This window comes from Desmodus rotundus, chromosome 4 (genome assembly GCF_022682495.2).
Source record: "Desmodus rotundus isolate HL8 chromosome 4, HLdesRot8A.1, whole genome shotgun sequence".
Lineage (NCBI taxonomy): Eukaryota > Metazoa > Chordata > Mammalia > Chiroptera > Phyllostomidae > Desmodus > Desmodus rotundus.
In genome coordinates this window covers 178929784-178951454 of record NC_071390.1, presented here as the reverse complement: position 1 = coordinate 178951454, position 21671 = coordinate 178929784, and the positions used below count along the sequence as shown (strand labels likewise).

Sequence of the window (21671 nt, the reverse complement as noted above, 5' to 3'; positions counted from 1 at the left end):
AGGGGTGTTCAGAGCCTCACCACCCCCCTCCCGGGGCTGAGGGGCTCCATGAGGCGGCACAGACCTGAGCGCCCCATCCGCAATGGGGCCTCGCTGCTCCCGGCAGGCAGGGCGGAGGGAAGGCAGGTGGCCGCTCAGCGCGCCGCCTCCCACAGGGGCCCAGCGCGGAGGGCTGGATTGAAATGTCGGAGCAGAGCCAAGTCTAAAGGTCACGGACTGCAAGTCCCGGCGCACAGGCAAATTAAGAGCTGGAGACCAGAGCACTGGGGGGCTGTCGAGATGATGGAACCGAGAATCCACCCCCGGGCTGCTGGGAGGAGTGACCTAACCAGGCCGCGCTGCGGCTCACTCACTCACTCACCAGTGCCCCACCCCCCCGCGGGGTCCAGCCTCAGGCCACGGGACCCCGGGCTCTGGGGGTGCCCAGAGGAGCTGCCCGGGAGCAGGCTCTGTGCCCCCTGAGACCTGCACCAACAGGAGACCCACTGGCCAGTGTCCTGAGTGTGTGTGCACGGGTGGGTGGGCGCCGTGTGTGCAACTCGAGGGCACACTCACGCAGTGCCGACACTGTGCACTCGGACGGTCCGCCACGCCGGCTCGCTCCAGCCCTGCTGCGTCCCGACACCTACACAGCAAAGGGCGTGCCACTCCGTTAGGGTGCTTGCGACTGCGGGGATGGGAGACCCAGAAGTGAGGAATGCGAACAGGAGAAGCCCACACCCTGGCGCTCCCCGGGGGTCTCTAAGACGCGCAGGTGTGGTGCCACCTCGGCCCCTCCAAACTGAGCTGGGCCTGGCCGTGAACTCTTCACAGACAAGACCCCCTCCCCCCACAGAGCCGACGGGTCTCAGCCTGAGCAGCAACTGTGAACCAGGGACAGATGGCTGTCTGTGTTAGCGGGTCTCGGGGGAAGGGCCGCAGCTCATCTTTATCCTGCCCGGCATCCCGCATCCGCCAGGGAGTCCGAGGCTGGGCTGCCCTCCACCTGTTGGGGATCAACTGTGGTAGATTCCCCGCCGGGCTGGGCCTGCAGAGACACCAGGACTTAACCCTTCAGCAAGAGGATGGCACCCGCCAATGCACGGCTCTGTCACCCCCTACCCGGTCCCCTCTGCCGGAGGGACTCATGGGGGCCGAGCACAGCCAGGCTTGGGATCAGAGGGTCCCGGGTTCTCATCCAGACTCTGCTCCGTGGGTTTTGCAACCTTGGACCCTATGGAGGTGAGCGATGGCCACCTCTCAGGGCTGGGGAGTGGGGACAGGCATGGCACACGACACCCGGTTCAGGGCACACACCCCCCACACACAGAAGAGCCATCGAAGCCGGGTCACACCTGGGCTGTGCAGGTCGCTCTGGGGGCCACCGGCCATGGCCACAGTGTTTCGCCATGGTGGTGTTAAGAGCAGACTTGGCTGCCACTGAGAGACGAGGCCTAGTTCCCCTCCCCTTGCTCCTGGATAGGCTCCTGACGGGAGGGCGGTGGAAGCCATGGGGCTGCCACTTCTCTGCAGGAACCCCACGCTGGAGCCCCGGGTCCTCACATAAGCATCCCTCTGCTCGGGGGCCACCGTGCCAGGGGTGCCGGGGGGGGGGGGGGGAAGCTCAGACCAGTGTCAGGCACAGGCCACGCAGGGGAGGAGCTGAGAGCGCGGGAAGACGAACCATCTGCTCAGCCATGGTGCCCCCCCCCACCGCCCCCAAACCTGGCCGCCACCACGTGCAGGAGCTCAAGCTAAAGCCAAACCCACCCTGCGCCTCCCAGGCCACAGAGGGAGCCAGGGCTCCTGTCCCTGCCTCTCCCAGGACTGGACCCACCCCAACACTCCCTGACTGGCCTGCCCGCACAGGTCCAAACCACTCGGAGAAGAGAAGCCGGAGGAAGAGTTCAAGGAGGTGACGTGACAAGCCTTCCTGCCGGGCTCTGCGCGGCCAAGTGCCGAGGGAGATCAGAGCTCCTTTCAATCCCGGTGGCCGCACCCCCTTCTGAGCCAAGAGCAGCACCACACAGAGAGGAAGAGAAAGGCCTTGGCCCTGCTCTCCAGAGTTCCCAGTCCGGCGGAGAAAACCGAGAGGCCAAGCGGCCGAGGTGTTGGCTGTGCAGGGCTCACTGACGATAGAAACGTGTGTGCCACAAAGCACAGGTACACGTGACCCCATCCGCACCTCTGCCCAGGGCAACCAGGAAGGGCCTCATGGAGGAGGCAGGGCCTCACGAGGGCTTGGAAGGGTGAACAGGAGTCTGCCAAGGTACTGTGTGTGATGGGATCCCACTCTCCCTTCCCCCTTCCCCTTACAGCATCTCACGAGGCTGCTGTGAGCACCGGGTGAGTTCATTCAGGTAAAGCCCTGGATAAGCGTGTGGAGGGGGAGTGAGGGGGAGGAGCCCCCAGCTCCGCTGGGCACCCAGTCACCCCTGAGGCCCTGGCCCGCCTCCGTCCTTGGGGCCTCACCCAGCCTGCAGCAGCAGCTCCGACCTGGGAGTGCACCCTGCACCCCAGGGTGGCCCACACTCCCGGCACCCTGTGAGGGGGTCATGTGCCCCCACCCCAGCCAGTACCCCGTAGTTACACGTGTCGGGGCAGGGGCTCCCGAGTTCACGCCGACGGCGACCTGCCTCCTCCTACCCACAGTCAGATCGGGTTTGGTTTCCGTGGAAACCAGGAACCCACGCAGGCGGCGCTTGGGTCCCACAGAACCACAGCCCTCCCAGGACACTGGAGTGACCGCTTCCAGCTTCTGCAGCAAGTGGGACACCACAGCCCAGGCACACGGGTGGACCAGGTGGTCGTGTAGGTCCAGAGGCCCCTGGGGCCCTCGGTGGGCCAGGTGCTGACCTGCAGGTCACCCCGAGGCGACCCAGGCTGCCTCGCTGGCCAGTGCTCAGAAACCTTCCAAACGCAGGAACAGGCGGAAGGCTCAGCCACGCACGTAACAAAAGCCTCAGGTAAGCAAAAGCCCCTGATTTCCTCTCTCAGCCTTTCAATCAAACCTCCGCGAAGATGCAGGCAGAGGGGTGTGGGGCGGGGGATGGGGGTGGGCAAGGTCACCACAGCCGCTGGGAGGTCGGAGAAGAGCCCTGCTGAGCTGGCTTCGTTTCCCAAAGAACAGGTGCCGGCCACGGCCGCACAGCCCTGCCACGTGCAGGAAAAAGTGCACAGGTCCACGACCCACGGGAGCCCAGGGCGCCCTCAACGGAGGCTGGCTAGGGCGCCAGCAGGGTGAAGGGACAGTCGGGTCCCCATCTGCCCATCCCCTGGGGGACCACTCAGCTTTGGACCCTCGTCTTGAACTCCCTCCCTTCCCCCAGATAAAGGTGCCAACACCCCAGCCGCTGAGGCTTTGCCATAGCTGACCCAAGGAGCCATGAGCCAGGCCGTGGGTCACCCCTTTCCGAGCCCAGCCCTTCCCTGTGACACCTACCCTGGGAGCTTCGTCGCGCACTAGCCGCCCTGTGACTCTGGAATGCACCCGTGGGTCTCCGTGGAAAACACATGCATGACTAGGCACCTAGTGTGGGGGAGGCTCCTGACCTTTGACACGGTGTCGCCCTTTCAGGGAACCTGTCCTAGGAAGTCCTCGGACTCGGGGGTCAAGAGCTTCATCCAGGGGTGTTGATTTGGGTGAGGCGTGAGCATACAACTGTTGATAATGTAAAAACGCGGATCCTCCCAGGGATACAACAGGGGAAGGACAAAGAAATGATGCGACCGCACCGTCTCCTGAAGTTTCCACAGGGCACCCATGGCGAGCAGACCGTTCACGACAGAGCGCTGAGCGCACAGCAGAGAGAATTCCACACTGCGTGCACGGAGGACCGACAGGAAGGGGGTGGCGTGGAGCTGGGGCAAGGTCTGCTCTGCGGCAGGGGACTGTTGGGGACTTTAGGGTTCTTTTTTCTTGGACCTTTGTCCTTGCAAGGTCCAAAACAAGCGTGGCTGGTGTGCTCGATGGGAACGTGAGTCTGGGATTCCCGCTGAATCTTGGTCAGTTCGGGGCTCAGGACCCTGGGATTTCAGCACCCTGCGGTGCGGATAGGGAGCCCTCCCCCCAACACCCGGTGGGAATCTGCAACAGGAAGAGATGGGAGAAGCCCCGGAGGGTAGCTGGTGAGCTGGCTGAGGCAGAGCACCGAGAGAGGAGGGATGGGTTTCCACCTCCCTTTGCAGAGAAATCTCCCCAGGCCCATCCCAGGAGCACCCGCGAGGAGGCCCACCTCTGCTGGGCCCGCCCCCACCCACCGGTGCAGGCCCTCACCCACCTCTGCCCTCGCAGCCCTGCACCCTTTCCTGACTCACCGCCAGTGCCGGCGGGGGAGGGGGCCGTTCCTCGCCTGCACTGACCCACCGCCTCACTGCAGCCCACGCCTCCTTCCCGATCCTCCACTGCAGCCACAACACACACCCTCCCCTCAGCAGCTTTGCGGAGCTAAAACCCACACCCCACACAATGCATCTATCTGAAGCCCACGACTCAACTGCTCTTGGTGCAACACTGTGTTCATTTGTAACATTTTCAGCACCTCGCAAAAAAAGCGTGCCTGGAGTAGCCATCGGCCTCAGCCCTGCCCCCGGCCCCGCCCCCAGAGGTCACGGGTCTCCATCTGCAGGAATTGTCCTTCCTGCCCTGCACACGTCACAAGGGCTGCAGCACCAGGCCCTTCTGGGCCCGGCTTCCCTCGCTTGGCGTGGTGTTTGCAGAGGTCGCCCATAGTGATACGTTCCTTTGCGTGGCCCCGTCACATTGGATTTCATGGACACACCCCGCTGAGTTCACCAGTCCCGCTGACGGCTCCTTGGGCTTCGGTGAGTCACGCTGCTGCGAACGTTCGCGTGGCTTAATCCTAGGCCGCCTTGGACACCGGGTCCCCTGCTGTTCGCCATCGGTTTGAAACCCTGCACAGCGCTTGCCGCCACTGAACGGTTCCCCTGCGTTTACGCTCTGTGGCCCTCTGCCCCGCTCAAATGCAAAGCCCATGCAGGAGGGACCTGGCTGGCTTGGCCGTCACTGAATCACCGCCACCCAGCGCAGGCTGGACACTCAATACTTAAGTGCTGAACTCAATGAAATTCTACTTGATCCCCCTTGCAGTGAAGTGCCTCCTCCTTCAGGAAGCCTTCCCTGACCCCCATGCAGAACATGCTGCCCCCCCACCCTGCTCCAGCAGCCCCTCTCCTCACCGGGCTGGGGGCTTCAGGAAGGCAGGGCCCAAGTGCCTCTCTGTGTCCTGCACACCTGGTGCACAGTAGGTGCTGGGCACAACTACCGGCCCTCTGATGTCACTCTACCTGCTCTGCTCAGTGGCAGGTGACTAGGGGTGACTCTTGCCTGCCCCCCAACCCAGTCCATGCTCTTGAACACCCTGAGAAAGAAGGGCACGGAGGGCGACCCCGGCCACACAGGACATCAGGAAAGAGTCCCGTGATTGCTGTGGCCACACGGCCTGAGAAAGGGCTCTGCACGCGGGTGTGCCCCAGTCACCTGGGGAGCTCATTCCAAAGGCAGACGCCCACGGAGGACAGGAGGCGGGTCCGGCCTCCGTCTGCACGGCTGGTGCCCTCAGGAGCCTGATGCGCACCCAAGTCTGGGAGCAACGCCTCAAGGACATCAGGCAGCAACTCAGGGAAAAGCGAAAACCAGAAGAGGTGAGGTTTGCCTGCGAGAACCTGGGGCCATCTGGTCAACCCCAGGGGGCGTGGCCAGCCCTGGATGAAGACGCCAGCGGGCGATTAGATGTTTAATGGGGCGCTTCCCTCAAGCTGACGCATTGGCCGCGTAGGTAATTATGATTTATTAAACAGCCTGGTGCTTACAAAAGCTTTCTTCCCCCGCTAACACGCCATTGGGGCATGACGGTGTTTTGAAAAATCATTCCTTTTCAAAAAAAACTGTGTGGGTGTCAATTAATCATTTACTTTCTTTGGCAATTTGGAAACAGAGGAACGTAAGTGTGCCACGTGCTCCAATAGTTTGCTGGAAGCGTCACACAGACTCACCCCCCAAATCACTTCTCACTGCACAGTGACCAAGCTGCACCTGCGAAGGAGCCTGGGGACAGGGCGGCGTCCGAGCAGCAGCCCCAGGCAGCTGCCGAGGGCGTGGACAGCAGGGCCACCGAGCACCCGACCGGTGTCTGCATGGGGACCACCCTCACTCTCTCTGGGCTGGACAGCAGCCCCCTCCCCCAGCAGGCCTGAATCAGTCCCTCCCACCTACTGGGCGTGAGCATTGAATAGTATTTCCAGAAATCATTTCCAGGGACACCAAAGTCTTGCTCCACCCGCGACAGCCCATGGCCCTGCTTGAATTCGAGAACCAGGAAACAGGGCTCTCGGCCACACCCTCATTGCCGCTCCTCTCCCTCAGTTACTTCCCCAGGCCCTGGGACACAGCAAGCCTTGCATTAGGCACAGGGTGGGGAGCTGAGGCAGACAAGGCCCCTGTCCCCAACGCTGCACCTCAGATGGCAGGCAGTCACGCAGGAGAGCGTGGCCCGGTCACCTCCCGTGCCCACACCTCAGTCTCTGCCTGCTTCCGTCCAGGGCGGCCTTGGAACCAAAGCGGCTGCCACCACGGCCAGGCACAGGGAAGCAGGACCAGGGAACACAGCTCCGCCCGGAAAGGAAACCGGAAGCCACCGCCGGGGCAGACATCAAACCACCGGTGCTTTCGATGCAACTAGTTCTGAGATCCTTCTGCGAACCCGACTGCTTCCAGCACGAGAGCCACGCACGCCCTTATTTCACAGGGACCTGGAGCAGTCCCTGGTGTGTGGCCAGGGGGCCCAGAGCCACCGGAGGGCACGCCCTCAGGGGGCTGGGCTGCCTCCATGTCGCCATCTACCCTGAACTGAATTGCCACCAGGTTCGCCACCCGCCGCCATGGTTCTCAAACGTGGCTTCAGGTCAGCACGGCAATGCCAGGCCACCGCTCAGGCGGGTTACACCAGACTCCCTGGCCCCCACCCGTGGAGGGCAGAGATGCTAAAGCTGAGTCAGAGAGCTGGGGTCTGCGGGACTTCGGCACCGGGCAGCCCCAGGTGACACCTCAAACTCACCGTGGCCCTGCTGCCTGAAACTGCCCATGCCTGCAGAATCGGCATTTCCGATAGAGACACACACACGCAGAGTGAACAGCCAAAAGATCGGCCAAGTGCAAATGGCGAGATACCATCAAGGAAACAAGCAGGAGGCACAGGTGGAGGACAGGAGGCCACATCCAAGGAGCATGACCCGGGAAGTCTTTGCCCAGGAAGTCCCCAAAGTGAGAAGCAATCAGGGGACAAGGGCTCTGAGGTGGGGCGGCCCGGCATGTGCAGGCAGCTGTATGGACCTGGCACCTCGGGGGGCAGCAGCAGGGAGGTGGCTTGGGAGAAGGAGCGGAGCCAGAGGAAGATCTGCCCTTTCCCTGGGGGCCGTGGGGGGCCCTGGGGGGCCCGGGTGGGGCCTGTCAGACAAGGACGGGAGCGGGGCTGGAGCGCTGGGACCCGAGGCCAGCCACCGCGTTCCCAAGCGTTAATATTCACACTGCTACAGGGCTGCCTCCTCGACCTCCATCACCCACTGCCCACTGGCCGCAGGGGCTCGTGAGCACACGCACAGGAAGGAATCACACTTCAGTTAACCACAGAAAAGGCGCCACATCTTTTCAACCCCCCCCCATCTCCCATTTCCGTCCCGCGCACTGAGCAGAATGGAGAAAAAGAATACGCATTATGTTCAACAAGGCGTCTTCAATGTCTTTAATCTCTTGAGAGAGGAATTAATTCAATGGACCGAAGCTGATATCTATAATTAATATCTACAAAAACTTGAACACCCCCCCCAAAATATTTTTTCAGGGTAAAAATCCTCATGTGATTTCTAAGTAATTAACAGCTTGCTCTCCGCCATGGTAAAAATAGGCTTCCACCTGAAACTCATTTCCTCTTTGGCTACCAAAGCTGTTCTTTGAGTGACAGAGAAGAAAGCTCTGGGGTCCAGTCACTGAGGGCGACCCCTGGCCGAAGGGGAGGGGAGGCAGGGCGATGAAGAGCACAGAACCTCCTCGCTTGGGTTTAAGCGTTTAACCCAACTGTCCACGTCAGCCAAGTGCAAAGGCTCATGAACCCCAAGCTGACTTTCTGCCTCTGTGCCTGGCCGGCCGTTCACTCCCAGCCACGCAGGGAAGCCAGGCCTTGGAGGGCAGGTGATCGGCCCAGCGTCACCCAGCTAACCAGGGCAGGAGGCGGGCCTGGGCTCCTGGTCACCAGGACCCCAGCTCGGCCGAGCTGTCCCCTCTCTGGGGCTCCCAGCCATCCCCCAAACCTCGCAACCCCGGCCAACCCACGACGACAGGGTCCATTCCAGACCCCAGCAGCCCCACAGGCCCTGCCATGTGCTCGAGGCTCCCGCAGGCAGGAGCTGCCCACCCACCCAGAGAGGCCTCTGAGGCTCCTCCTCCTGCTCACGGTGCTTCCGCTGCGTGTTGTCCTCCCTCACATGTGAGCTGTCACCACACAGGACAAACAAGGAACCGACAAGCAGAGGCCTCGGGCCTCGGGCACCGCCTCCCGTTCGCAGATGCTCGATAAATGTTTGCTGATCTGACACCCTTTGAAGTCGACCCAGCTTTGCCTCCGAGTGGATTAAAAACCGTGGTCTTCAGTAAGAGAGCTTAGCGCAGAGCTCACGGGAAAGGCCGTCCGTGCCCTGGGGCCCCATGCTGGTCCACAGACGGGGGCGGGGGAGGGGACCGAGAGGCCCAGAGTCACGCTGAGTGGCCAAGTGTGCTCATCCCAAGGAAGACACATGAGGGGGTCTCCAGTGTCGGGGACAGAGCAGGAGCAAGAGCAGGGTGGGGGTTGGGGGTGGAGGTTTGGAGCCCAGGCTGGAAGGGTCCAGGCAGCAGAGAAGCCAGAGAGGGAAGAGGTGGGTGGGGCCGGGGGGAGGCTGGCAAGAGAAGAGGGTGGTAGCAGGGCCGCCAAACACCCCCCAAAGACGCCCACCTGCTAATGCCCAGAGCGCGAGCACACACTGCCGTCGGCGGGGCCCAGCTGTACAATGCACTGAAGGGTCAGGGGAGGGAGGGTCAGTCTCGGACTCCGGGCGGCCCAAAGGAGTCACAAGGTTCTTACGGCGGGAGGCAGGGGCCGGTGTGATGGTGCAGCAGGGGTTGGAGTGATGCGGCCAAGAGCCAAGGGACGCGGACTCCTCCAGAAGCAGAAAAGACCAGGGGACAGATTGCCCCCGAGCCTCAGAAGGGCGCAGCCCTGCCCCTCCTCTGACCGTGCCGAGCCAGGGGCAGGGCCCCCGACCTCCAGAGAACTGTAGGGGAACAGACCTGTCCTGTTTCCAGCCACCGTAGGTGCCACCGCAGGAGGCGCAGCCGCCCCAGCGGGTGGGCCGGTCCTGGGCTGGGGGCAGCGCTCACCTTGCACAGCAACAGGGAAGCGGATCTCTCCCCCACGTCTGGGGCTAGTCTTTGCCATGGAATGGAGCCAAGCCGGGGGCCCCGCCCCGAGTTCCATGAGCGGAACAGACTCCCAGCCCAGAAACCCAGTCAGCAGAGACTCAGCCTTGTACCCGTCCCGGCCGCCCACCCAGGGTGCAGCGCCATCTTCTTTCCGTGACCTTGGCTCCAAGCTGGCCTTGGCCGCTCTCAGCAAAGGCCAGACGCCCTGGAATGTGCTGCACAGGGAGGAGGAGCCTCCTGTCTCTGGAGAGGTCCCAGCGCCAAGCACCCTAGAAACTCGGAGACCCTGTGAGCCTGTCCCTCGACAACTCCTCGGCGACCATCCTGCACACAGCAGGTGCCCACATGGTGTTTGCTCAATGAGACTTCCCACCCAACAGCCGTCCTCTTGGCAGAAGGAGCTGTGAGCGGAGGCTGGCCTCCTGCTGGGAAGACCAGAAGAGGCCCATCTGTGACTCGCCTTCTCCCATCACTGCCGTCAGACAGCCAGGCCTGGACGCTTGGGCAAAGGCAAAGCCACCAAAACACAGAGGGCGTCCCTGGGGCCTATGGCGCTGGCTCCCTGCGGGGCCTTCGGAGCTCAGTGGGGAGAGACTGAGAGAAGCCCCCGAAGCCAGCTCCAGCCACTTGGACTCCGGGACGTGTCAGCCGGGGCTACGCGGGCAGGACCCAACCACCACCGAATGAAGGAGCCCAGACCCCAGGCCGGGACAGCCACGCTCCATCACGGCACCCTCCCCTGACTCCTGCTGTGCACGACGCCATCGAGAAGGCCACCCCGGCCCTGCCCCCCTGGGCCCGTGGTCCCTGTCCAGGGCATAAAGACCTTGCGTGTCCTGGGACAGGCCCTCCCCTGCTGGGGCGGCGTCCACCGCCCCTGCACTTTCCCTGTGACCTATGACTGCAAAGCCCTCGCCCCGACTCCCCCCAGTGATCCCCGGGCACGGCTGACCAGAGGACAGCACAGACACATGACCCCTGCGGGCAGGTGGGTCTCAGTTCTGGACTCCACTGGCAGCCTGCAGCGTTCGCCGCCTCGGTTCCTCCCCGTGGGGCCGTGCTCGGGGAGGGGAGGCTGCGGGAGAAGGAAGTGCAGCCCAGTCGGAGACAGGACACAAGCCGCCAGCCAGGCCTGAGGCTGCCTGCCCTTCCCCCTCGTTACACAGGCTGGCTGGAGTCGGGCTCCTGTGACTGGTGCCCGGGAGCCCTTCTTAACCCACCTGCTCTGGGCACAGCTTTACAGGACGGTGGGAAAACGGGCAATGGGGCCACCCACCCCACCCTCGGCTTACCCTAAACCGAATGGGCAAGATCTGACCGGCTGGCCGCGCAGAGCCACGTGGGACATGAGGTGGCCGACCCTTCCCCGGAGGAGCTGGAACGAGAGGTGGAAAGACCCGAGGTCCCAGGGATGAGGGTCAGCTCCCAGGAAACAAAGACCCCAGACAATAGCTCCCCGGAGCCCCCGCGCTCTGACCCCGTCTTTTCTCTCCACAAGGGTCCCTATCCCCCACTGAAGGGGCAGGGCACCCACAGAGAGTCAGGCCACCCAGTCATCCTCACGAGACTCCGGACCAGGGCCCAGCCACGGTCCGTCTATGGGACCAGAGAGCGCATACTGATGAGCAGGGACAGGAGGTGGCTCCTCCCCTCAAAAACTCCAGGGGCCCTGAGGGACGCCCAGCACCCAGTCACGCCCAGCCTGCAGTCACATGCTCTGCACGCCACAGGCACCCAGCACACAGGGCTCTTGGCCCAACTTCCTAGAGAAGCCCCGCCCCTGGGGGGGATGCAGGCCGGGGGACAGCTAGGGGAGGAAGGGAGCAGGGTGGGTAGGCCCAGGCTGCTTCTAGAAAGCCTCACCCAAAGTGAGGGTTATGAATATTCATAAGATGCAAATGTACCTTTCTCAGAGCCCCTCCCCTCTCATCACTGTTGTCTTAGCCCCTCCCCCTGGAGGCTGAGAGAGTGTGGGCTGGGTGGCCTTTTGCACCTCGGCCCCTCCCAGCACCCACCCCAACCGGGGACAGTCTGGCACACAGGGAGGGGGCTCAGGAAATGTGTCCCCAGAAGAGGGAAGAGGGACAGAGGGCACAAGGCAGCCTTGCCTCCAGCCTCACCCTGCCAACACCCTGCTCTAACCAGACCCCTGAGTTTCCAGGGGACATGGCAGGCAGGCCAGCCGTTTGGAGAGCAGGGACCTCAAGGGGCCTGGAGAGCTGGGGCTGCCTCCTCTCCCGCATGCCGCCTGAGGACAGCCCCCAGCCCCGCCCCTCTCTGAGCCCCGAGTCCAGGGTGGTCAAGTCTCCCCTTCTCGACACCCCCAGGGGAGAGGTGGCCGGCCAGGCAGGGTGGGGCAAGGCCACCTCTGTGTGCAGGGCACCCCTTCCTTGTGCCGGGGAGGCCCTGTTGACTACTGGGGGGGCAGGCTGACTCCCCTCCCCAGGCCGAGGCTGGGGGAGGTGGGATCCGGGAGAAGCCAACCCAAAGCCCCTCTCCTGCGGTACCAGCGCCAGGACGGGGAGGCCACGGTTTCAGATTTCCCCGTGAGCGCCCAGCCGCTGCTCAGCCCCAGGGAAGAGAGAAAGTAAGTCCGACTGGATCTTCAGAGGCCAGTGTCCCGGCAATAACTCCTATCAGGAAACTGTGAAAAGGCAGACGTCAATGAGAAAGACTGTGGAGGCCGACTCGGGAGCCCGGGCTTCAGGAAGCACGCGGGGCTTTGCTCTACTTCAGCAGACTGTTCCGGAAACCGAAACCACACGCATTCCCCACAGAAAGGGGGCGAGTTCTGACCCACGTGGCCGCAGTCTTCCCGGGGGGCCAGAAGCTGGCTCAGAGGTGTGCCCGGCGCTCGCCTGGGCCCCCCACCTTCCCTCGCTCATCCTCACTCGGATGGGGAGAGGCAGGGCCCTCCAGCCCCTTCAGGGGTGAGGAAACCGAGGCCCAGCAGCTCAGCAGAACACCCCCCCCCCCCAGGAGCCTGGACCCTCTCGCCGGGTGGACGCAGCTCCCAGGCATAGGAGCGGCCCCAACCAGGTGCTCGCTGCGTGGCTCCAGGCACCAGCTCACCCCCTCTGCTCAGCCCAGCCCCTCTGAGGGAGTGTGGGGGTGCTGGGGTGAGGGGAAGCTGCCAGCACCCAGCCACAGCCCCCCAAACGTGACTCCTCTTACATCTTTTCAAAGGGAACACGGTGATGTGCCGGCGAAGGCATCTGCGGGCAGGGGACCAAGGCGACAGGGACAAAGGCCACTTTGAGGGGCTCCCTCGCGGGGGCGATGCCAGAGGCCTCTGGGGCACTGCCCGAGGACCAGTGAGCAGACAGATGAGTGAAGGAATGGGGAGCCCCCACTCCCCAATCTCTCCCCAAGGGCTCTCTGGCTCCTCCCAGGTTCCAACCCCCGCCCCCCCCCCCACCGCCCCTGGGTGCAGTTCATCCTTGCTGAAAAGCTGCAGAACCTCCCTGGCGTGTTTTGTTCTCCAAAGTGAAATGAGGCTGGAACCAGGGACACGCTTTAAAAGTCCCAGTGTCACTTTGGAACCGGCATTTCTCACAGCTGAGCCACCCGGAGTGGGGGCCAGGCGGGCGGGAGGTGGGGGCCCCTCGGCCTAACTCGCGGGGCCACCACTGTGCGTCCGAAGCTTCTGGCCCACTGGCCCTGCCCCCTCCCTGGGCAGGCAGCAGACCACGCCATCTCTCTGGAAGGCGTCTTCTCTGGGAGCCTTCCCTCACAGCAGCCGGACCCATTAGTGGAGAGCCGGCCATTAGACAAGTGCCCCCACTCTGCCGCCCACTGGCGGATGACCTACAGCACCCCACTTCGGCCCTTCTGGGGTCTTCAGCAGGAAAGGAAGTGGGGTGGACCTTTGAGCCCCGACAGCCCCTGGGACCCAACCATCACCTCCCACTCTGCTCGGCTGAGAAGTTTACTGGGCACCTACCAAGCACCAGGCCCTGGGGACAGTGGAGACCAACAGACAAAGGCCCCACCCCCTGTACCCCACGTCCTTAGGGGAGACAGGACGCAGGGAGCAGGGGCTGGGGGGTGGAAGGAAGTGGTAGGAAAGAAAAGTCACGCCCACGGGGTCTGTCTGTCCCCTCTCCTGTCCCACGGCCACGTCCCGCCTCGCCCGATCGTTACTTCTGCACACGTGTGACTCGCTGCCTGCCGCCAGCTCCTGAGGTGTTGGTAAGGAAAGCCATTATCACACTGTGGTAATGTTACCGCCACGGAACTGGCTCCCTTCCAATCCTGCAGGTCGTGTTCTACGCTCACAATAAAAACGACATTCTAACCAAGCTCCAGGGCTTCTGCGGTCTGGGGGCGCGGCAGGGTCCTGAGGGCACAGAAGGAGCTAAGAACCCCTATGCAAGGCGGGGGGCTCCTTGGGGCCAGGCCTGCCGCACAGCACGGACAGAGAAGTGGCCGATGCAGGAACCAGAGAGACACCCGGGAACCCCACCCCAAGGTCGGACGAGGAGCCGGGAAATAGGGTCCGACCGAGGCAATTAACTGGAAAAATAGAGGATTTTTATTGAGTTCTCTATTTCTACAGCATGAAAGCCAACTACCTAACTGGCCACTGAGACGGCCAGCTGGGGGGAGGTGCCTAAAAGTGGGCAGGAGGTGGAGCACGCTCGAACTTGAAGTGTGAACTTGAAATGCCAACTGCCAACCCTGCGGAAAGGCAGGAGCTCGGGTGACTTCCTCCTCCACCCTGGGCCAGGCAGCGCGCTGGGGGGGCCAGACTGCCCACTGCTAACTCTCCAGCGTTCCCGGGCCCCAAGCAACAGACCCCTCCCGTGGGTCGCATGTGGCAGAATCCAGGGGTTAGAAGACAGAAACAAAAAGTGACTCCCACAACACCGTCTCACCCACGTCCTTTCCAGGTGCAGAGCGGGCACCTTTAGCGCTTGGGTGTCCCTCCTCCGAGCCCACGGATGGCAGGTTTCTTTGGGGACTGCAGCCCTGCAGCGAACTGGCCAGCAGGCAAAACTCCAGGCTCACAGAGAGTGAACTCTCCTGGAGCCACCTCACTTGACGTCGATCAAAAAATTAACACAGAATTATCACGGGACCCAGTGACCCAGCTTCCGGGTAAACAGCCAGAAGAACTGAAAGCAGGGGCCTGAGCGACTATTCATACAGCGAGATTCACACAGCATCACTCCCAACAGCCATGGGGTGGGGGCAGCCCACGTGACCTTGGGAGGACAGGTGACTCAGCAGAATGTGACTCCGCCCTAAAAAGGAAGAAGATTCTGCCACAGGCAACAACCCGCCTAAGGCTGGAGGGCACTAGCACAGGTGAAACAAGCTGGTGGCACAGGACGAGCGCTGTGCCTTCCGCTGAGGCGAAGACCTGGGAGGAGTCAGCGTGAGGGGCGCAGAGAGCAGAGGGGGCCCCCGGGGCCAGGGCAGGTGGGAGGGAGCGTTCTGGGGCCCAGACGTCGGGTGTGGGGAGAGGGCAAGACGGCCACACCGCACCGGGAACGCACCTGCTGCCGCTGGCCTGGACACCAAAGAGCGGAAACTTGTTATTTGTATTTTCCCACAATTTAAAAGTGACAATAAGAAAAACAGAAGAAAAACACTTCTTGCACTAAAAGGAAAAGCACTGGGCTCTAGGGTGAAGGGACGCACAGCGCATCTGCCACCCTCTCGGCCGTGACTCGGCAAGTCTCCCCGTGAACTTGCCTGTTCTGGCCGGCGAAGTGAGGATAATCCTCCCTACTTTGCAGGGCTGTCTCCGGGGCCCACTGAGGTTAACGCTAGCGACATGCTTGACACAGCCTTGGGCACATCCCCAGCGCTGCGGTCCCTCCCCTGGCTGGTGGGAGTCAGGGGCACCGTGCAAACTAAAGAGGACTTGTTATCTTAGGAGAGAGTGACGTCAGAAGCAGAGGCCCGGGAGATGGCGTCTCTGCTTCTAACACCTCAGAGACAGGCACCTAACAGTCCCTTTCTGAAGGGCAGCCGATCTGGACAGAAGCAGCCGCAGGCTGTCTCCTCACTTGAATTCGAACTTCGCTTATCTCTACGCATCCCCCATGGCCCCAAGCAGAAGCCAGCTGGGCTGGAGTCAGGCGGGCGAGCCCCCCATTGCAGGAAGCTCTCTGCTTTTGCAAGAGAACGGCTGCGGCAGGAGGGTGCTGTTATTTTAAGATCTTCAAGCCAGTGTGAGGAGAAACTAATTAAATGATTGTAATTTTCTGTGCAAATACAGTAACTGAAGGCTACAGAAATGCAAAATAGAGAGAACTTCTCTACCTCAAAAGAACATCAGGGTTTAATCTTTCTTTTTTTAAGTTCCCAGATGAGAGCTCACGTCCAAGTACCCTCATTAAAGTTTGAAAACCACACACAGAGCTCCGTCGGAATAGAGATGACCAGCGCGGCCTGTGTTCTCTGAAGTGTCCTCACCACGGGGCTTAGCCAGGGACCGTGTCCCCGCTGCCCTTGGTGGGCTACCCGGCAATCGCCTGTCACCGTGTGGTTGAGAACAGACTGAAAGTCAGCGGTTCAGGGGCGGCCCCTGTGGGGACCTGCTGTGGGCAGGCAGCCGGCCCCACAGGCCGCTAGGAGAGCAGGGAAGAGCCCCGGGTCTGCACCTGGTCAGCATGCAGGCCCGAGGTCGCCCACTCCGGGGGACGCCTGCCCTGTGGGCCATTCACGGTCACACGGCACCTCTTTCCTGCCGGGATCCGAGCTCACAGCCAGAAGAGGCTTTCGGAGGGTTCCCGCAGCCAGGGCAGGCTGGGGCAGACCCACTCGCGGGCCTCCGCCGCCCCAACGCTGTGGGGGAGGCCCTGCTGTCCCCAGGGGAGAGCCAGGGTTCCCCTGCTCCCTGAGCTTCCGCACCTGGGGGCAGGAACAGCTCGGTGGGTCATCACCGAGGCAACCCGGGCACTGGCAGGGGGAGGGGGACACTGGCCACGGGTAAGAATCTATAAATAACTTGACCTCCGGAGGCTGAGAGAAAACGACGACCAAGACGAAGAGGCCCCCAAACAGAAGACAATTTACAAGCTCCCCTCGAGTCTTCCTAAACCGGAAAGGCGCCGGGACACTCGGCGCTCTGCCAGCTCATTTCCTAACCGCTCTGACTCCGGGCTCCCTGACGTCATCCTCGGCAGCCTCAGCCTGCCTCTGACAAATGACAATAAAATAAAAATTAAAAATCATGGCCGTTCTTAAGAAGGCCCCTGCAAGCCCTGGGCTGCCTTCTAATCTGAAGGGTGTGCAGAAGAATGATGTTAATTTATGACCTCTTTAAACTACTCTCAGGAGCCCTCACGCAGCCACAAATTAAATAGCCACTTTATTAAAGCAAAAGGAGGTTTCTGCGATGTGGTCGGGAACTTTATTAACGGGCTGTCCTCACGCCTCCGAGCCGGGCCTCCCGATTGATGGCCGTGTCCTCTCACTGCCCAGGTGCTCCCTCTCCCTGGGCCTCCACCCTCTCCCCGTCCATCCCGACCTTCCGCACAGCCCGGCTGATGCTGACTCTGCTTGACCTTCAGGGATGCAGGATCATCACCCCTAGTGCAGATTCACAAGACACTGGGACAGCCTGTGACGAATTCCTGTGCAGACCACACGTCTCACCAGGACGAGGCTGCGATGGACCCCGCTCACCGCTGCACCCCCAGCACCGGACAGACCCTAGAGAAAGTGGCTAGTTCGCGGGCTACCCTGAGGCCTCGTCTCACCTGGGGCTCTCGGTCGCCCTGCCGGCTCTCCTGGCACAGGAAGAAGGCGGAGGACCCTGGGTCACACGGGAAGGCATCCTCCTAAGAGGGACTCTGCCGGTTTCCACACCAGGACTCTCCTAGACTCTCCCACCCGATCCCGTCTCCATTCGCTGCCACCCGTCCCACAGCACAGGCGTCCCCAGCTCTGCCATCACCCTCGACCCAGCCACCAGGCCCAGGGTCCCTGAGGGGCTCACACAGTCAGCCTCCTGAGAGCAAATGTGACAGGCACTCAGCCCTGGCCACCACGCCACGTGACCTGTCTGCCTCTGACTCTTTCCGGTGTCCCCTGGTCGCCCCTGGGAAAGGCTGCCACGCCAGAGGAGCCTTGGGGAAGATGCCCACTGTGTACGCCCTGAGCAGCCCCAGCGCCACCCCCGTGAGCCTGTACCCCAGAATGTGGGGGGCTGCCCTGGGGGACAGCGCTGCGGACTTCAGTGTGAGGCCTCGTGCCCTGGAGCCACCCAGCTCTCCTCCGAGAGTGGGACAGAGCGGTCGTCACATGACCACAGCCGTCAGACACAAGGCCACGGAGCAGCTTCGTTGCCAGGGTCACACCCCTGCGTTCACAACCCTGAAGTGCGTTACAAGAAAGCCTTTCAGTCCCGCCCACAGAGGCTGCCTGTGCGCCACGGCGCCAGTGCCACCTCCTGCCCACCTCCACCCAGAGACCTCTCAGGCCCACTCTTCTCGCCCTCTGCCTGCACTACGGCCCTGGCCCCGGCCACTGCCACCCTCTCTGAGCCTGCACCCTGAGGTCCCGCTCCATGGCCCCGCTCCTTCCCAGCTAGGGGACCCTGGGCCACGGACTCCTAACCTCACTGGGCCTCAGCATCCACACTGTGGCCAGCAGGCGCTGAAGTGTAATTAGGCGTCGATAACCATCACGCAACACTGCCTCCCTGGGCTCGCCAGCCTCTCACTGCAGAACCATGAGGAGCTGACTCCAGCGCGCACCCTCCTGTTCCCATCCGCCCCTTCTCATCCCCCTGGGCCTCTCTGAGCCCCACGGTGTTAAGCCCAGGGGGTGCCAAGGTAGCTGAGACCACTTCCCTGTGTTAGGGGCTGACCTGGAACCCCCCAAATAACCGTGTGTTCAAGTCCTGACCCCCAGGACCTCAGAACACAACTGACTACTCAGAGGCGGGATCTTGGAGGGGGAACAAGGTAAAATGAGGTCACAGGCTGGGCCCTGACCCAGTCTGACTGGTATCCCCAATAGGAGCGACTCGGATGCAGACTCGCACAGAGGGACCTGGGAAGGCGACGGCCATCTGAACGCTGAGGAGAGGGGCCTCAGGAGGAAACGCCCTGTCCACACCTGGGTTTGGGCTGCAGCCTCCAGGGCAGGGAGAGGATGCACTTCCGCTGCGGTGGCGGCCCTGGGAAGCTGGCACACCCGCCTGCGCGGACGTGACCACTGGCGGGTGTCAGGACCCAGCTCGCGCCTTCCTTCTGCAGCTCTGCGCTTCTGACTGGTGCCCCAGCTCTCTGCGTCCCCACGCCCCGGAGCAGAGCACGGGGACAACAAGCTGAGAACTGTTTCTGCGTAGGGCTCCTCTCGACATCCCACCCCTGTAGGCATGCGTGGAGCGGACACACACAGAGCAGATGTGGAAAATGGGGGGGGGGGGGGTGCCGGGCTACTGGCGAACAGTGACCAAGCTGAACACACTGGGCCTGGCTGCATGGTCGCAGAAGCTCACGTTCAAGTCCATCTAAGCTGGAGTTCAAGTGCTGTGAGAGAGACACAAAGTGAGCCGGGCTCAAAGTGAGCTCGTGAACTCCTAGAAACGGTAAAACTGGGACAGGGCACAGCGCAGTCCCGTCGGGGAACGCCACCCTGGAGGCAAAGACCTGCACTCTGAATCCACCTTCCAATCCCCCCACCTCCAGGGCCCCCCCTCGCCGTGGAGGGCAGCTCTGGGGGAACAAAACCCAGCGCCTCCGCCCAGCCATGCGGATGCAGCAACGGCAGTGCCGGCTGGTTCCACGAAACATTAATCTCACACGTAACACTTTGTTGCCAGACAGGGATACAGTGTTCGCCTCCAAGCAAGTCCCCTGCCACACCTCCAGGGGAGGAGGACACCCAGCCGCTGGCGGAAACGCACAGACGGTCCCATGGCAGCCCCCCCCCCCCCCCCCCCCCCGACCCCGGGCCTTTCTCAGAGGCAGTGTGAGCCCTGAGGCCCCTTCCTGCGGGAGCTCTACAACAGCACTCCGAAACTCTGTCCCTCTCACCCGCTGCTGCTGTTTTTAAAGTTTGAACAACACCTGACACAGCGAAGCAAACTCCTTCTCGGGTTTGCCGAGCGCAACCCCCGGGTCTCAACCCCGGAGCAGCCCAGGGGGGAACAGAGTCGTCAGAGGGCTCCGCTCGGCAAACTGGCCTCCAGGTAGTGTCTTTCCGGCTGCAGCTCCCGGAGCAGGTGATTCAAGCGGAGGTGCCACCCAGTGCAGAATCCTGGCTAAAATCCTTAGCCCTGGGGCTGCCGGCAGAGAACTGAGGAGCAAAGGGCGCGTCTGAGACACCCCGTGGACCAGGAAAACAAGGCTGGGAAACCATCGGAAACACGGTTTATGGGCGCGTGGTTCCAGCCCTCCCCCCAGTTCTGAGCCCGGGCCGGGCGAGGGGAGACTTGCAGAGTCCCCTCTCCCTCAGGACGCTCTGCCTTCCCAGAACTCGGCCTCCCTGGACTCGCCCTTCCACAAGGCAGGCGGTCCTGGGCCCGCGTTTCCTCGCCTTCCTTCACCCACAGACACCAAAACTGCTAATAGCCTCCTCCCCCAACAAGGAAATGCCAGCACCCCACTCCAGCACTCCAGCCCCGCTGGTCCAAACCCTCCTCACTCTCTCCAAGGGAGCCAGAGGGTCCCCAGGCTCTGTGCCCAGAATGGACAGGGGTGTGGGTGGGGCAGAGTGCGGGTGGCAGCCAGGTGCCAGTGAGTCCTGAGGCACTGGTCCCACTTTGGGGGCTGGTCTGCTCCCCTCAGTCTCTCTCTCTCCCCTCTCCCCCCCCTTCCCTCCACGAAGCTGAGATGACAAAGGGGCTAGAGTAAGCTGCTGGACCAACCACCTCTGCAGGTGGGGACGGGCTAGGTGTGGCTACCCGGCCCCAGAGGGCTGACTCTTCCTGTTCATTTGTCCCTTTGAGTTAGAGCTCCCAGTTCCCCTTCACTCCGTAAATGACAGTTAACCCCGTGGGACCTGGTCTGTCCGAGTATTGGGGTGCAGTGGAGAGCCGGGCCCAGCTGCACATCTGGAGTCTGACCCCTTTCTCAAGAGGCAGATGGGGAGGACCCCCTTGGGCTCTTCCAGGGAAGGGGCACCTGCTGCCCTCTGGAAAGCACCCCCTCAGCACCCGGGTCACCCCTGCTGGCCAGGGGGCCCAGCAAGTCAGCTGCACACCCCCTTACCCAGGGCTTCTACTCTGGCCGGAAAATATCAGAAACAAGTCCATCAGGTGCTGCCCCCCGTAACTAATCATCCACCCACCCTCCGCCTCCTCCAACAGAACCCTCAAAAGGGGGAGCCCAGCGGGCTGGACAAGAAGGGGGTGAAGGTGCCACAGCCCCCAGGGGTGACACCCCTTTCCTGGAGAGGGGCACACCCAGACTCCCACACCTCAGCTCGCAAAGCATGCTGGGGTCCTGGCCCACAGCTGCCTCCTCAGAACTTTAGGGAGCAGGGGTCAAGGATGCGAGTTGGGGGTTCAGCCACTGGGGGAGACCCCCATGAACAGCGATGGGAAGCAGTGAGCAGACTTCCCTCTCTCCTCCCCATACAACCAGCCCTACACACACACACACACACACACACACACACACACACACACACAGAGAGAGAGAGAGAGAGAGAGAGAGAGAGAGAGAGAGAGAGAGTAAACACCACCGCCCCAGAGCTAACCCGGAGGGCTGCCTGGAGACGACTCCAGCATGACCATCAGTCATCCCCAGGGAGGGGGGGGGCAGTGAGGGAGGGAGCCAGTCCCCAGGGGTGAATATGAGGGCATCCCCAAGCCCTGAAATGCACCACCAGAAAGCACGGGGCAGGATCCGGCACAGGTAGGAACCCCGGCCCTGGTGGAAGGAGGCACAGGGGACCCGAATGGAAGTGGCCTTGCGGGAAAAGGGGTGTCGTGTCGAACTTCCAGCTGAAGCAAAGCCAGTGGGGCAGGGACGGGGGGGATGGGGAGCGGCAGGATGGGGAGCGGCAGGGAGTTTGCAGCCTCCGTAGGGAGCTGGCAGGGGAGCGCCCAGCTCTGCAGGGACACACAAACCCCTGGGCACCCAGGGACCGCTGGTGGCAGGACCTCCAGGCAGCCGCGGATCACACGAGGGTAATCAGGGAGAGCGGTGACCCCAGAATCAGACCCCAAGCTAACCAGGGAAGCCCTGGAGCCCGTGGAGATGCCCTGCGTGGGGTGCCAGGTAGACCGAGGTGGGGAGGGTCCTGGAGC

The 21671-nt window shown here is 62.5% G+C and overlaps 1 protein-coding gene and 1 long non-coding RNA gene across 3 annotated transcripts in view; one reads left to right on the top strand and one right to left on the bottom strand.

Annotated features, from left to right (window-relative positions):
- Window positions 1–21671, bottom strand: part of SORCS2 (sortilin related VPS10 domain containing receptor 2) — a 277312-nt gene that overhangs the window by 254692 nt on the left and 949 nt on the right. The gene's annotated exons all lie outside the window — the stretch shown is intronic.
- On the top strand, window positions 1885–3476 carry LOC123478014 (uncharacterized). Its single transcript, XR_006653111.2, has 3 exons — window positions 1885–2248; window positions 2695–2945; window positions 3309–3476. It is a non-coding gene; the product is annotated as an uncharacterized lncRNA (long non-coding RNA).